A 16,925-nucleotide genomic window follows, 5' to 3' on the forward strand; every position below is an offset into this window, starting at 1 on the left:
TAAGGTGCTCGCTCAGCACTACACTGCATCATACAGAGACGGAACCAGCGCATCACCGCTACAGCATCGACGCATCTTCAACATTGCCTGGGTTAGACCAGCATATTGCCCCTATTGTGAGGACCAGAACCAACGCATCGTTGCTTGTAAATGGCTTCGAGCCTCCTCTCTGACTTTAAGACCACCACTTTTCGAGTAAAGTCCTCACATCGCCATCAATGACAGCAAAGACATTGTGGCTGAAACTCTCCATCGCGATGGAGCCAATGAATTGCCGCTGTTGAGTAGCCAAGATTGCTGCATCATCACCAAACGAGTGGTTCAACATAGGTGCACCGCTCACTCTCTGCGCTCCGCAGTCCCTCCGTCGACAGAATGTTCGACGTCGAACGCAAACCAGACCAATGTACTTTTGCTTAGCTGACCCATTGTTGTCCCTGGAGCTGGTCCGAGCTCCATTACAGTCAGCCTTAATTTTTGACTTTGTCCCGGTTGTGCATGACCAGCTATCCCTTATTGACGCTTTGTGTCTTTTGGCACAATTTTCACTTCGTTTTTTCAACATTAATATCTCCGGTTCTACTTATTGGATTTTTATCTTGTTTTATTTATCAAATTAAGAACAGTTTTTCTAACAATGTGTGGAATCTTTTTATATGATTGTTTCCACTATTTTACTGTTTGAATTGCTACACAAAATACTTTACACATTGCCTCTTAAGTTAAGCGTGACTGCTCTGTGCCAAGCTACCAGAGGGTAAGCACAGGTTAATTTAGGGTGTGTTTTGATTTACCCTGACTAAGATTGGGCTTTCTGCTTGGACAGGGTGCACCCGTCTGCCAACCAATAATCCAATTTCTAACTGAACACCACAAAACTGAGTCTTTGCACGCAAATTATAGCCATCATCATTCCATTCCTACCCTTATATCACATTCTAGAAATGTGAATATTTACAATTGAGGGAAAATACGTATATGCTTCTGGTTACACGTGATAGAGTCATGCAGTGCACATGGCTGCACAGACCTTCACCCCAAGGTTACCAATTAAAAGGCACCACATTCATTTGTTTTGTTCATCAGCATTCATTACCATCAGACGCTCACTTACTCTTTTGTGCTGTCATGCTATTTAACAGTCAAGTGTTCAATGTACGAACATTATGGGGTAAGGACGATTAGTTTTCAAGATATCCACAATGAGTAAGTATGAAGGGCATTTCAATATAATACATCTTATTTACATTTTGTATAAAGTCATTGTCCTCCTATGTCTCAAAACTCAACCCCTAAGTCTCTGAATATGTTTTAATATTCCTGTTAAGAACGTGACTGAAACAGAAATTTCTGACAGCTTTCGAATCAGGAAAAGTCGCGCTTCCGGTCTTGAACAACAGGAAAGAGCACGGAAGAAAGAACGCGTCAACAAGTTTGTGCAAGAAATGTAAAGCTGAAAGCAGAGTTCCGCTGCAGGAAATAGATTCACCCAAACCTCAAACATTTCCGCAATGCTTTTTTAAAACTATTTTCTAATACCTGAGTGTCACTTTTGCTTATGGTTTTCTTTTAACGCTTGCTACCCCTATCTGTACGTTTAGTCCGCATTTTCCCTTGAAACATGAGAGACAGGAAGACATTTTCTGCATTTTCCTCTCAACTACCTTAGCAATGTGGCTTCATCCATGTCTAACAACCTTTGAACAGTTACGACCTGAGAACTCTTTATAAAGTCTCTGTTTTCTTATCATTATTTAGGAAATATTGGTATAAGAACATTTTTGCAGCAGCTTTCCATTCACCTTTTTTGCCAGGAAATAAGGTAAGACTAGTACAAAGTTTATGGTTATTCTAATGATGACTGGTGAGTTTTATATGCCTTTGGCTTTCACGGCCACTTCAATATGTGTTTATTTCTAGGTTCATAACATTCTTTGTATAAGGCATGCATCTTTCTGTTTCATAGCTTTCTCATAAACACGTCTAACTGTGTTACATTCCCCACCGAATTATTTGCCAATATTTCGCATGTCAATGGATTACAAAGCTAGTGTGAATTCATGTATAAATTTTGGCTAATCAATAGTACAGCATTTCAAGCTTCTGGACGCGTTTACTCACCCACTGCCAACAAATATAGGTCAGGAGTTAAAACAACTGCTAAGGTGACACTAATGTGCACACAGGTGTTAAATGGCACAATGTAACATATTGTAAGGTTCTTCTGGGTTGTCCATTTCTTTTTTTGCAGCAAATAGTGCTGCTTTGCAGCAGCAAAGTCACTTTCATATTTTACTAAGTGGATAAAATCCGATCATTTATTTTTATTGACAGACACGGTAGCTGAACGAAAAGGAGCAAAAGCGCACGCCCTCTGGCCGCATATTATTTACTTACGGAATGTGCTGTTTTGCTCCATTCCTACTTTTGCACTCGCTGTTGGTGTGTGGCAGCAACAACATTTGTTTTAATGTTATAATTTGCCTATTATTGGCCTGCATTTAGCACAATTGAGTTGCCAAACGTATGTTTCCTCTTTAAATACCACATTGCCCTTATCAATTAGTGGCAGCTGGTGATTGTGAAAGTGGCGGGAAAACCTAAATACCGATCGTGAATTCACCAGTGGGCAAGGAATGCCCACTGGGAGGTCACTTTCACCCCTCTCAGATATCATTTGAAAATGGGGGCAAATTATGCATTTTATGGCAACAATGTGTTAAATCATTTTATTGAGATTCGGTAAGCATAAAAACTATTGTACCTTTTTTCCAAGAGCATTGTTCCAGTCATATTACATTGTCCACACTGAAGTATCAAGATTTAACCCCCTAACACTGTGAGGACATCGAATATATGTTTAAAATGCACCTATTATTCTCATTCATCACATATCCTGATGTCATTCTGGTACCTCTATCTGCCAGGAGTTGAGCGGTTTGGGGGGGAGGCGGGGGGGAGGCGGGGGGGGGGGGGGGGTGAATGAGGATGGTACAGATGCAATCGAGTTGCCACAACTCTATATTCAGTTATGCTATGTGTTGTTAGGTTCATGAGTATTGTGTCTCACCCAGTTATGGGTGTGAGTTTATTTTTCTGTCGTGGTCTAGCAATTGCCAGGCTCTTGGCTTCCAACCGTTTACCCTGTTCCCCTAGCCACTGTGTTATGATATAGCGGGGCATCTGATTTCCCCTTCTGGGCATGTTAACGATTTAATAAGATGAACACTAGGGGCAGATTTATCAAAGTGTTGTGTTGCCTTTGCGTCACGCAAGGTAACGCAAAGGCAACACGACACTAAAGTCACATTTACCAAGCCACGCAAGCCAGTGGAGCTCCTCGAGGGAGTGCTGCGGGGCGGTAGGGCGGGCTGGGGCGGGGGAGAGATAGGGTGGGGGGTAGTAAACTCTAGCATACGGCTAAACGGAGTTAAGTAAAGAAATAAATAAAACGAGTTACATTGCGCACACTGCATTGCCAAATGGCGATGCAGTGCCCGCAATGTAATTCATTTTATTTATTTACTTAACTCCGCCGGAGTATGCTTTATATTGGTAAATATGGTGCATTCCTATAAGTTGTCTTCCTGCGTTGTGTTGCGTGAAAGTTTGATAAATCTGCCCCAAGATCTATAAATCTATATTCATCTTTCTTTTACTTAGTTCAGATTCTTTAGCCAGAAATACTGGCTTCTGAAGAGTTTTACATTATTATTATTATTTCTATTGCTTGAGTGAACTATTGGCAGACCTGAATAGTCTGATTCACAAAGGGCCTCTGTACTCTGGCTGAAGGCCCAAATGTTGTGTGGAAGTCTCCCCACTCAGGCAGAATCTCTGCAATAAGAATTCTGATTGAGGAGATTCCGCACTGACTATGGAGACTCCCCCACGACTTTGGAGACTCAGCCGTGAGTGTGGAGGCCCGAAGTGTTTTCATGTATGTACAAAACATGTGTAAAAGGTTGGCATTCTTCATGTCTCATCTTGGGCATTTGTCAGGTGTTGCGCAATACAGTTTGTGTAGATGGCTTGGAGTCCAGAATATGCGATATAGTAGGATATATTGTAATAATTTGAATCTAGCTTTTTTAGATACTAATTTTCAGATATGCAATGATTTGTTTCCATTCTTGGTCAGATGATTTTTTGTTTAAATCTATCACTCACGTATCTATAGGGTTTTGTAATTAGAGGACGAGAAATGAGTGTAATTTTCTTTTGTGTACGTATGTGAAATTTCAGGAAAATTATGTCAAATCCACAAAATGTCCTTGATGTATACAAGGTACTGTTCAGCAGGCCAAGGCTGGTCCCTGTATCTGACATGCGCTCCCTCGTGGTCGGCCAGTACTTTTAGATTTGGCCCTGTCAAGCGCAACCAGAAGCCCCAGTTGGTGCTATTTGTTTCTAAGGACTACAAAACAGTATATTATTTATAAATTCGTTTCTTGTTTTCTAGTTATCAGATTTTTGTAATTTTAGTCTTGTTTTACTCATACATATATTCTCAATTTTTCTAAACTAGTGTGGAGTCCTTTTGTGGTGTTTTTGTCCTGTATTACTGTGTGTTATGCGCACACTTACTTTACACATTGCCTCTTAGTTAAGCCTAACTACTCTGTGCCAAGCTACCAGAGGGTGAGCATTGGCTAATTTAGAGTGTACTACTGACGTTCCATTACTAGGATTGTGATTCCTTTCTGGACAGGGTGCATACAACTGCCCAGCTCAGATTATGCTCTTTCTTTTGTCCCTCTGCCAGTTTCCACTACAGCCATTGCAGATCCCACACAAACACAAGCAGTGTGAATGACAGTGCAGGTCTTATATGACAGCCAAGCATGTTGAGTGTTTGATGCAGGGCATATCATTGGTTTTGCAGTGATGAGTTGCAATGCCACTTGAGGCCTGCATCTAGCAATTTTAGAACCCCAGCGCTCTTGGAAATGCAGTCATTGCAAGATGACCATGTGTGATTGGCCAAGCATGGACCAATGGTGCATGAGACATGCACAGTATCTTACTCCATAAGTCAGAGGGTATTTGGAGAGTAGTAATGATCCTGCAACTCAACAACAAGATGTGCATCCCATTTTCGATAAACCTTTTATTTTCAATATTCTACTTGCAGGGTTTCCGCCTTTTCTGCATGATTACCCTGGTATTGTTTTTGCATTTTCTGAAACCTAGTTTTGTTGTTGTGACGTGTCTGTGCACTGTGATACTGCAATCAGCATCAACAGTATCTGTGCTCTGCCTCTAAAATTATACTGTTAAAAGTGGTTTCACACATTTCATTCTCTTGAATTTGTGAAACTTATAAAATATAACGTTATTTTTTAGAAACAGTCAGGAGACACATACACAGCTCAAACAGCAAGACAAGACATTAGCACCACAGATAACAGAAACAGACTAGGACAATGTACAGACCAGAAACACCTAATGCCATGCCAGGGAGCCCAAACCAGAGCGCAAAGAAGATAATTGGGAATAGACATGGGGCGGCTCTTCCGTAATGGCGGAGGAGCATCGCCGCACAGCCCAGCGCCAGCAGATGATAAATAAAATGATAATAACACAAAGTTATTATCATTTGATTTATGCTGTCTGAGCCGTGCCATGAAAATTGGGCGGAGCAGGGCATGGCAGAGAGGAGAAGTGTGCACCTATATTTTTGCATGTCGGTTTGGCCGGCCGTCTCAGACATGTGCATTTATGTTTCTCTAACCCGACTGTGTTGCACAGCCAGGTTGGAGAAATGCCACAGGCTCTAATTCCTGCAAACAAGGCAACTCAGATGAATCCTGGCACTGCTCACATAGCATGAGAGCAGCATCTGGATTGGGTGAAAAGCCTGTGCCTTGAGGGCCCATCCCCTTCTGACCCGATGAGAGGTGCAGCGAGGCAGCCATCAGCGGGAGCGGAGCAGAAGGTAAGTCTTTTTTATTTTTTATTTCTCTCCCTTCCCCTACTCCAAAACCCACACACCCCCTTACCACATTAGATAGGTGGCGGCCGACACTGGAAAAGACTCAAACAACCCATTGACCAAGAAGTTGAGACCTAATTGTCTCAGCACAACTGAGAACGGTACTGATAACAAGGAACACTTTTTATTTGCCTTACTGAACACTGTGACCTTGTCCAAACGAAAACTCAACTGTAAAAGTTTATAAACAAACTTCAACTCCCGTCATATTTCAAAGACAAACTAAGAAAGGAGACACCCATGTGTAATCATGACCTACACTCCTTATTTGCATCTTCAGAACTTGAAAAAATAAATCTTACACTGTAACCCGAGAACAAGCCATTAATCATCAAATGGGGAAACGGAAAGGTCAACATCTATTAATACCACATATTTCCTATAAAGTAATTTAAGACCTATGTCCGCTTTCACACCAGTTCTTCCATCCTGCAACATGACAGACCTGTTTTACATAGCAGCCATTAAAAAACTTGAACGCAAATTAAAAAATATAACAACTAGAGTAAATATTTGGCCTCTAATGTTGATATGCCAGAATGGAGTGCCGTATAAAAACTAAAAAATAATCATGCATTATAATCAAGAAGCAGATAAGGAGGGCGGTGCAGTTAGTTTACATCCTGACGTTTATATTAAAGCAACACACAGGCAACTTTATGACATCAACTGTTACCTCAAACTTAAGGTCAATCTGAACAGCAGGATACAATTCGAACTAAATTCCGACTTGAGACTTTGACACTTGCATTGTAAGATAAACAGTATTTAATGATCACCAATCCAAAATTGCAACCATCTTTCTTAAAACTATAAAGTGGGTTTTCTCTCATGTAGGCGATCACAGTATCTAGTAAAGACTCAGTATGCCACAGGGTGAGTAAGTGTGTCTATTTCTATGTTCTACCCTTCTTGAAAGTCTTTGTGTTCCAAAAATATACTGAAGAAGGTGGAAGACATTCAGTAATGCATTTGTGAACTCAAATGATGATATGTAACGCTATTTTTGTTATTCTTTTATTGATTTAATATTCTCCTTTATTAAATTAATTTAAAAAGAGACTACTCTTGGGTATGTGCACACCCATTTCCAACAAATATAACTTGCCCATACAAGAAAGTAGGCCCTATCCGACTTCCATGAGCGTGCCCATTACCTGGCAGACTGCACACTATTGACCATTAGTTGTGGTTTCCTAGATTCTGGGGAACTAATCATAGTCTGTAGAGCATAGTTTGCATAGTACCAAACAACACAACATCCCATACATGTTTGGCTTCTTTGTTTTTATGCAAGAGAGTTCCATCTATTGGCAAGAAATGTTTTATTTTATTTTCTTAACCATTAGTTTGTGTCTTTGCTTTACCTGCCTTATGTCAGCCTAATCCCCACCATGTTTGATCAAAGATTATTAGTTAGTGTTAATGTAAGCACCAGCATGCTTTATTCTTTACATTTAAGAAACTAGTCTGTTCAGGGCTGAGTGCTTCAGAGAGGAATTATAAAAGGTCCAAATATTTCTCAAGGGTTTCATCTGGGACTCATTTTTCTTTAAATAACCAAATGTTATTAGATTTATTAGAAGTAACAGTTTACAGCTTCATCCACAGAGAGTTACAAATAATCATTGCAAGCAATCGGGCCAGAGCATCAGATATTCACATGTACATGTCATAGCCAAGCAAATTTTCATGGGCAGTCCATAATAAGTACTCCATTCACCCCAATTCCTTCTCATGTTTTTGGGGACAGCCCCGAACGTCGTAGACTGGCTGCTCTGGGCGTGCACCCCAGTCGACCCCTCTCTGCCATGTGATCAGGGTGGGGGATTTAAAATGCTTACAATTAAGTGTGATCTCACATTTAGCACTTAAGGAGACCACTCCTACAAAGGTGTGTTTAGAGCTCAATTCACCAACTCCCTCCAGAAGACCTAAAAGTGCCTCCCGGGATCCAAACAATCCGGTGACCCAGTACCTCCAAAATCTCATGTCTTATTGCATTCCAAAAAGGTGTGAATGTTGGACACAACCAGACCATATGGTAGAAATCAGCTGCAGGAGCAGAGCAGTGTGTACATGCAGCTAGGTCTGTATGACCCATCTGCTGTAACTGTTTAGGGAATAAATATGTTGCATGGAGATAGTTAACCTGTACCATCCATAGGCATGAGGAAATGGCTACTTCCCTCGGTGCTACGCATGCCTCTCGCTAGTCCGCATCCTCCAACTCCCCTACCTAGCCCTCCCACTTATGCTGGTGCGTTAATGATTAGGGAGCGATACATTTCCAAGAAAGCACCCTTGGCTAGTCGACCCATCATCAGTTTTGCCTCAAGGGGGCTGTACTCAGGAATCTGCTCAGTGTCAGAAGATGGGTCAAAAAGGCGTGGTGTGGCTGAAGATAGAGAATTAATTGGTTGTGGGATAGACCATAGTGACCCTGCATCTACTGAAAGGACATCAAGGACCCACTCTGGCGAATACCTCCTAGGAAGGCAATACCAATACAGTCCCAGTGGGAGGCCCATAATGGTGTCATGTCTGTGAGATGAGTAGTACACTAGGTGAGGCCTGATGCTGCCCTCCAAAAGAGCAGCGGCACTCAGTGCAGGACGGTGTCGTAGAGGGTAAATGATTGCCACTGAGTAAGTTTAGGAGCCCGACAAGGCCCAGCAGGTGTACTTCAAGACTGTAGGCTGGATTGTCAAAGCCTCTGGTGAACCATTTGGCCACCAAGACTAGGTGTGCTTCAAGATTATTATTATTATTATTATTATTATTATTACTGAGTTTTATATCGCGCCTGGTTACCCTTGGGCATCCCCGCGCTCTTCCAGAAAAAAAAAACAGAGGCACCATAACAAAAGACAGAGGCATTAGGCAGGGAACAGGTGGGTCTTTAAAAGTTTACGGAACCGTAAAAAACTCGTTTCAGAGCGTAGGGATAACGGAAGGGAGTTCCACAAAGTTGCAACGTTTATGGAAAATCTTCTGCCGCCAGTCCTGGCCTTCCTTACTCTCGCAACTTGTAGCAGATGTTGGTGATCCGAGCGCAAGGTACGAGGGGCCTTATAGGGTTGGACCATCTCCCGTAGGATAGGTGGCCCTTTGCCCTGCAGGATTTTGTGGGCCATGCAGAGTGCTTTAAAATTCACCCTCTCTCTGATGGGAAGCCAATGAAGCGCCTTAAGCGCCGGACGGGCAGATTGGCGCCTGGGCAGATCCGTCAAAAGCCTAGCAGCAGCATTTTGTACTGGCTGCAGTTTGTTTAGGGTTGTTTCTGGAGCCCCCAGAAACAGCGCGTTGCTGAAATCCAGCCGTGAGATGATGAGTCCCTGGATTAGCAGCCTCCTCGAAGCCATCGGGAGGAGAGGTAGGATCTTCCGGGCAGACCGGAGCAGACCAAAACACACGCCTGCTGTCTTTTTAGCGTGGGTCCTAAAAGAAAGGTCCTGCTCTAGCCACACCCCCAAGCTCTTAATCTCCTGTTTGGGGGTGGGTGCCACTCCCAGGCAGCTGGGCCAGCTGCTCGATGAGAGGGAGGGAGGGGAGTTCCCCAGCATCATCAATTCGGTTTTCGAACCGTTAAGCTTGAGTGCAGAGCTGCACATCCACATAAAGATCTGAGATAAACAGGTGTGCAGCCGGTCGGGTTGGTTTGCCGCCTGGGGGAGCCCTACCACCAACTGGGTATCATCAGCATAGCTGATGATCTTGATACCCAGTGGCAGCACCACACTCTCCAGTGGGGCCATATAAATGTTGAACAATGTAGGACTCAACGATGAGCCCTGTGGCACACTACACTGGAGAGGGACAGATGATGATTTCTCCTGGCCTTCCCAGACCTCAAACGTCCGGCCCTCCAGAAATGACGCGAACCATTTCAGGGCCATCCCGGAGACCCCCACCTCCGCCAGCCGATGGAGTAACACCTGATGGTCTACGGTGTCAAAAGCCGCACTGAGGTCCAGGAGGATCACTGCCACCGATCCCCCTGAATCCAAAATGCTCCTGGCATTCTCCACGACTGCGAGCAGGGCAGTGTCCGTCCCCTGACCAGGGCGAAAACTCGTTTGGGTGATTCCCAAACGGGTTTTCGCCCTGGTCAGGGGACGGACACTGCCCTGCTCGCAGTCGTGGAGAATGCCAGGAGCATTTTGGATTCAGGAAGATAGTAGCCATACAGATTGGGGAGGCTGAGGCCTCCATTAAACATTGACTTGATGGCTGAAGTGAACACAACAGAATGCCACTCCGCCCATACAAGGGAAGTCAATTTCGAGGTAAGTGACCGAAACCACACACGTGGAATAGGATGAGGGTAGTTCGCCAAAGTATAGACATATTTGGGAAGTCTCACCATTTGGAACACTGCAATCCACCCCAATGGGTTTATTGGACGACAACACTAGTTACGGAAATCACGGTCCAGTGCTGAGGTGAGGGAGCGAAAGTTTAGAGATCAGGCTAGGTCTGAAAGGCTGGAAATGTGGATCCTTATGTACATTAAGGAGTTATGCCTGAAATGAATATCGGGACACCAATACTGTCCTGCAGCCTCACCAGCGACTTTACCAACTCAGATTTACTAGGGTTCACTAGCACACCTGATGCCTCAGAATAAAGGTGAAGGATCTCAAGACATCTGGGGCCTGATGTTTGTGGCTCACTAAGGAAAAGTAGGACATTGTCCGTGTAGAGGCTGATGTGATACTTCACCCCCTCCCCCATCGCCAGTCCCAAACCTGCATATGGCATTGCACCAAGAGCACCAACGGTTCAATTGTGAGGGCAAAAAGCAGCGTTGATAAGGGACATCCCTGTGGCGTCCCTTTGTAAATGGGGAAGGGTGGGGAGAGAATTCAGTTTACCTGTACCTGCGCAGAGGGGGCTTGGTAAAGCAACCCCACTAGCATGGCCAAATCTATAAGGAGGAGGGCCAGAATACCTACCAGCCAGAACGACAGAGAGAGGGTCAGCTGCATTATTTGAATATAGTGATGAGTGCTCCTGCTGGGCATAATAACGTACTAGTCTGAATGTGTAGGGTAGGTGAGAGATCGAGTCAGTCTGGATGCCAAGACCCTCGCAAAAATCTTGATGTCGACATTGATGAGGGAGATCGAGCGATATAAGGAGCATATGCCTGCCAGTTGTCCTGCCTTAGGTATAACCACAAGGGTGGCAACATCCAACTCTGAGGAAAACACGCCTCTCTCTCGAGCACCTCTTTATAGAGGGTCAGAAGATGAGGAGTCATAATGTCCTGATAGTGTTTAAAAAACTCGACGGGGAATCTGTTGGGTCCCGGGTCATGCCAGATTGTAGATCAGTTATGGCTTGACCAATCTCCTCTGCTGACAGTGGCTGGTCTAGCACTTGAGCCAGGGAGGGAGGAATGGATGGCAGAGGCCCATCTGTCAGAAGTATGTGCACCTTACTTACTGGACAGGGTCACACGCTCCACTTAAAGATCTCGATAAAAGGTCCCAAATGGTAGAGCAATCGTGGCAGTTCCTCAGGAGGGACACCATCAGTGTCCCTAACAGCCGCTAAATCGGCGATAATGGGCTTGAAAATATGGCCTTCTGAATTCCAAAAGAAACCCATGTTCTGGTGTGAACATGGGCTTCTATTGGAATTCCCCAGGGCATATTATCAAGCCGATTATCGCCGCTTTAGCAGCAGTTTTCCGCCACTAAAACGGCGATAATTTTAACGCCCTGCTTGATAATATGCCCCTCTGTTCTCCTAAGAGGTGTGTCACTTGAAGAAGGGCCAAGTCTGGTCTATACCTTTTAACATATCGCAATACGGCTGACCACTTAATACAGTCCAAGAGACCGTTCACATTCCCGGAGGTGATTTTAATAATATGACTGAAGAGTTAAGGTTTGACAAAACAAATCAACTGTCCCAACGACTTGAGTAAGGATGGTGTAGAGTGGTTCAAGACTGCTCTCTAAGGTCAGAACTGTTACTTTGGAGAGCTTTTGTGGTGAGTACCTGAAAGAGAAACAAGGAATAACAACATAACTGCGCAAAACAGCCCTCCCCCAACATCTCCCCTCCCATACTACCACCCACGAAGAATCTGTTGTTCCTATAAAGAGCATTTTATTGTCGAACTGTTGGAAATAAAGAAAACATATGGCCCAGAGTTCCATGCACCCTTGCAAGGATATCTGTGCCTGACAGTGGCATTCAGCATATCAATCAATCAATCAAAGCATTCACCCGGAGGGTCTCAAGGCGCTTGGGGAGGGGGGGTCCGCTACTGCTCGAACAGCCAGGTCTTGAGCTGCTTCCTGAAGGCGAGGTGATCCTGGGTCAGGCGGAGGTGGGTCGAGAGGGAATTCCACGTCTTGGCGGCCAGGTAGGAGAAGGACCTTCCTCCTGTGGTAGAAAAGGGGACCACAGTCACAGTGATAGAGAGGAAATGTCACAAGAGAAAACAAACTAGTGAAGCAGCATAGTATAGTAGTTCAGCTTTTAATTATATGTTACCAATGCCAATAGGGTCTCGCCCCCTGCATCATCATGAGGAAAGTCTTCTCATGGCCTCTTTTAGGTTTGTCTCACTGCAATCAGGACATGGAGTCTGATACGTCTTCAGTAAGTTTGAAAAGCGTCGGAATGTCAGAAACGGTTGCCTCTGGGTCTATGTGGCGCAGTGTCTTGCTTTTCGGAGTCAGACTCATTGAAGGTCGTCCCCTGCCTCATGGCGTCTAGTTTTACAGGATCTGTTACATCGTATGTGAGGTTCCTGGGCAGCGTATGAAGGAGGGCTTCCATCCCTTTGGTTCCATCAGTTCTATAGATTCTCGTGAGCCCAGTGGTCGTTGGTCCATCACTCATTCCCAGGCCTAGTTGGGAGTGTGAAAAAAGTAAGTGGAGGAGGCAAAAATTAATTTTGGCCGATAAAGAAAAAGAAGCAAATAGCAGATGTTGAGCACCCAGAGTTTTTGCTTGATCTCTTCAAATGGGCAACGGTGTCGCTGGAATGCCCTGGTGTAGTCTGGTAAAATGAAAATCTTTGCTTTGAAGCGCCTCAGGTGGGATTGAGTCGGGGCGTCGCGGAGAATGGTGTCCTGATCTTGAAAGGTGAGAATGCATGCCACACTGGGTGGGGAGCAGCACGTGGGGGGGTTCTTGGTCAGGGCATGGTGTACTTGCTCCACAATGAAGCAACAGATCCGCTGGGACCCATGAACAGAACCATTTTTCCAGGGGATCATCCATATTTGCTCCCTCAACCCCCTCTGCTAAGCCAATGATGGGCAAGTTGTTCTTCCTCGATCGATTTTCTGCTCAATCGTCAAAAGCCGCCACAGTGGACAATAATTGGGAAACCTGCTGTTTCATAGGTACCACCTCATCTTCAGTGGTTGAGATCTGTTTCTCTGCTTCCGTAACCCTCTTGCCACCCTGCGAAGAAACCCTCACAGAAGTGAGAGATCGACACAAACTCCATCCACTTTGGACTCCACTGCTTCTCTGGAGTCTTGGATTACTTTGAGGATGGCTGTCAGGTCTGTAGGGGGGCTGGGTCAACGGGATTGGCAGCTGGTACCCAGCTGCACCCCGCTGTCTAACGTGGAAGTGGTGTACTGGTCCATCTTTGTTTAGACCGTCTTTGATGCTGGAGGTCTGTCGCATTGGTGGAGGACAACAAGGAAGGTGAACCAGGAAGGCGTCAGGGGCCTGGCAGCGCCGGCTCCTCTGCTATGGCATAGGAGTATTACCCCACTGCTTTCAAGAGGTACGAGAACCTAAAGCATAAAATTATAATAACTTTCAGGTATTATCATTTTATGGTTGTGCTGCTTTACGGGTGGGTGGGTAGGTGGGGATACTCTGCTCTTGGAGCATGGCAGGGGAGGAGTGGTTTGCCCACTCCTGAGTGCGCAATGACTGCTTGGTCGGCCCTCTTGGGCCACCCAAACCAGTCATGCGCACATTCGCCGTTCTCCATGCAGGCTGCATTACAGCCTGCATGGAGAACATGCCCACCCCTCCAGCACATGGCTGAGCATCGTGTCATGGCACTCAGACCCATCACAATGCTACATTGCAGCACTGTGATTGGCTAAGCAGAGGGAGCCTGGATGCCTGCTTCCTGAAGTCAAAGGCAGGAGAGCAGGAGCGGAGACAAGGGACTCAGCCTCAAGTTAAGTTATTATTATTTATTTATTTTATTATTTTCACTCCCTCCCGTAATAGCAACAAGCCTGGAGTGCAGCCAGCAATCTCACATATCACGTTTCTGCAATCGCTGACAAAAAAGCAGCGGCCGCCATCTTGGTTGTCCCTTGATATCAGGGCTAGTCACCTCACACAGTTGCCGAGTTGCCGCTGCTGTGTCACCTGCAAAGAGGGAAGTTCGTATAGGCCCCCTGGGTGCCTCTGCAACAAGGAGGACTATAGGGAGGGCTTGTTAGCGCTTCCGGAAAGGATCATGGTAAACTACAATGGGGGGGCCGGAGCTCTGTTAAAGTTTGACCTCGATCTTCGCCTCTTTGGCCACACCCCCCATCTGGGAGCAATGTTATGACAAGCATACTGTGAAAAGTTGGGTTGTTGGTTGACTGGGGTGTGAGCCCTGATCAAGTAGCAAAATCAATCCTTGTCAGGGTGAGGCACAAGCCTACCCTAAATTAACCTGTGCTCAGCCCTCTCATATCTTTGTACAGACCAGTAAAGCTTAATTTAAAGGAAATGTGTAAAGTATTTGTGCAACACTTCAAACAGTAAAGAAGTAAAGAACACCACACAATGCGGATTCCATGACAGATTAGAAATATAGAGTATTATTTATAAATCACGATCAAAATCAGAAAAATCCAATTAGTAGAACTGGTGATATGAAAACGGTTCCAAAAAGCACAAAGTGCCAAATGTGGATATTTGGCCATGCTGGACCGTGACAAAATCAAAATATTTAGGCTGAGCGCGATGTAGCACAGGACATCTACAGGATCCCAGTTAGGCCCGCTGAACAGAGTACACTAAATCCTGGTTTGCAGAGTGTTGCACGAGTCCACATGGATGAGTCTCGCAGCCAAAGTGATGCCTTGGTTTTGAGATCTAGCGAGGCTGCGCTCTGAGGATCTGCATTGTTGTCTAAAAACTCATTTGATGGAGACTCGTAATGTGATGTCTATCATTGAGGATGTGTCATGCAGTGGGGTGAGGCATCAGTTCTGAGAAGCTGCAAGGCTGCAAAAGCAGAGTCTGTCATGGTCGACAAGGCTTCCGTTGAGGAGGGGTGTGAGGCCCTGCACGGTGAACACAGTGATGGTTTAAATGAGGCTGTGGGCAGCAAAGTGGGTCTTTGGGATGGAGGAGACTTAAACAGTGGTGGGAATGAGCCAGTACTGCTCAGATTTCTTTTGCAGGTGATACATAAGTTCCTCTGGATCCACAGAGGTTGGTGGAGCACCGTAGGCCCATTTCCAAGGATCCAGGACAGGGGGCACCACTTGGCTGGGTGAATTCACAGATGGCAGAGTCCAAATGCTGTTGCTTAGGTTTTTGTAGTCCTCTGTCCCTGAGACTCAAGTCAGGAGGCCATCCAACTAGTACTTGGAGGCACTTATGGGGTCCTAGGTTCACCAGATGCAGGCCCAGTCCTTCTCAACCAGGCAAGAGGGTAGCAGACAGCAGGTCAGCACAACAGCACCACAGTCCTTCAGAGCAGCAGTCCAGAAGAGTGCAAAAACAACAATTGATGAACAGAATCCAGAACAAGGTCATACATTCACCCCAGTACAGAGATCTGGGCTTAAATCCATTGTTTTTTTGCTCACCATGCCATTCCGGTTTGAACTCAGCAATGTGCAAATCAGTCTTGACCCTGTGCCCAATGGGAACACTCCAGCCTGAAATGCCGGCCAGGTCCTCACTGGACTGGAAACAGGCATCCTAGGACCGGTTTCAAGGTTTCACCACTTTTCAGCCAGGATAGCTTGACTTCAGTGGCATGGAGAGCACGGGACCCACAGTCCCAGACCGCAGTCCAGAAGAGTGGCAGTCCTTTCAGCAGCACAGCAGTCCCTCTTTCTGGCACACTATCCACAGGTCCAGAGGTGTACTGAAAAGTTGATGTCTGAGGTCCAATATCTATACCCAGTTCTGCCTTTGAAATGGGAGAGGTTTATTGGGGCATAACTTTGAAGTGCACAGGTGCCTTCCCTTCCTTTCTCTGGCTCCAGATGAACTACAAGGGGCATGCAGCCCTTTGTGTGGAGGCAGTACACAGCCTATTCAAGATTATGTAGAGCTTTGCCTAGTACGTCCCTCACATCCTGGCAGTGACGGCACACCCAGGCACACCTAAGATCTCTATTGTGTGTGACTGTCTAGGAGGAATACATAAATCCCAACTTCCAACTACACCCAGCCATATGACCAGAGACAGACTACAGGTACTAACTTTCTAAAGGTTCAGAACACAAAAGAATGAACCCAGCTCCGTACTACTCATGGAGTAACGAACAGTCAACTCTTTTATCTGTCTGAATGGAATTTTTATTAGACCATTCCTGTTTCTTTAAAAGTTAATTTAAACAATTTTTGGGGGACTGAAAACGAAACATAGACTTTTCAAATTCACTTATGAACTTACATGTATATACAATTCACAATAACATACACTTAAAGACAAAAATGGACTTAGAAACTGTGTAAAAATTATTAGCAACAGCTTGCAACATGATAAAATCAGCAAATGAATTCATACATTAATCTGATGCAAAATGCATTTTTAGAAAAATTTACATCATATACAAAATTTAGTAATAAACATGAACATATCCAATGTCATGAACCACATATGTTATTCCAGCTCCAGCGTCAAAAGAGTATCCGAATAGTGTATCAATCCTTTATCCAATAGTTTCCTTCAACACTCGCCGCATTCAGA

The 16,925-nt window shown here is 45.0% G+C and overlaps 1 protein-coding gene across 1 annotated transcript in view; it reads left to right on the plus strand.

Moving 5' to 3' along the window:
- Positions 1-1,548: 1,548 nt before the first annotated feature.
- The window catches only part of IL18RAP (interleukin 18 receptor accessory protein), a 245,707-nt gene continuing 230,330 nt past the window's right edge, over positions 1,549-16,925 (plus strand). Inside the window, exon 1 of the mRNA XM_078656139.1 lies at positions 1,549-1,822. The gene's annotated coding sequence lies outside the window, so the exon portion shown is untranslated. The remainder of the gene's footprint in view (positions 1,823-16,925) is intronic.

Source organism: Lissotriton helveticus, chromosome 8 (assembly GCF_964261635.1).
Source record: "Lissotriton helveticus chromosome 8, aLisHel1.1, whole genome shotgun sequence".
NCBI classification, from domain to species: Eukaryota; Metazoa; Chordata; class Amphibia; order Caudata; family Salamandridae; genus Lissotriton; species Lissotriton helveticus.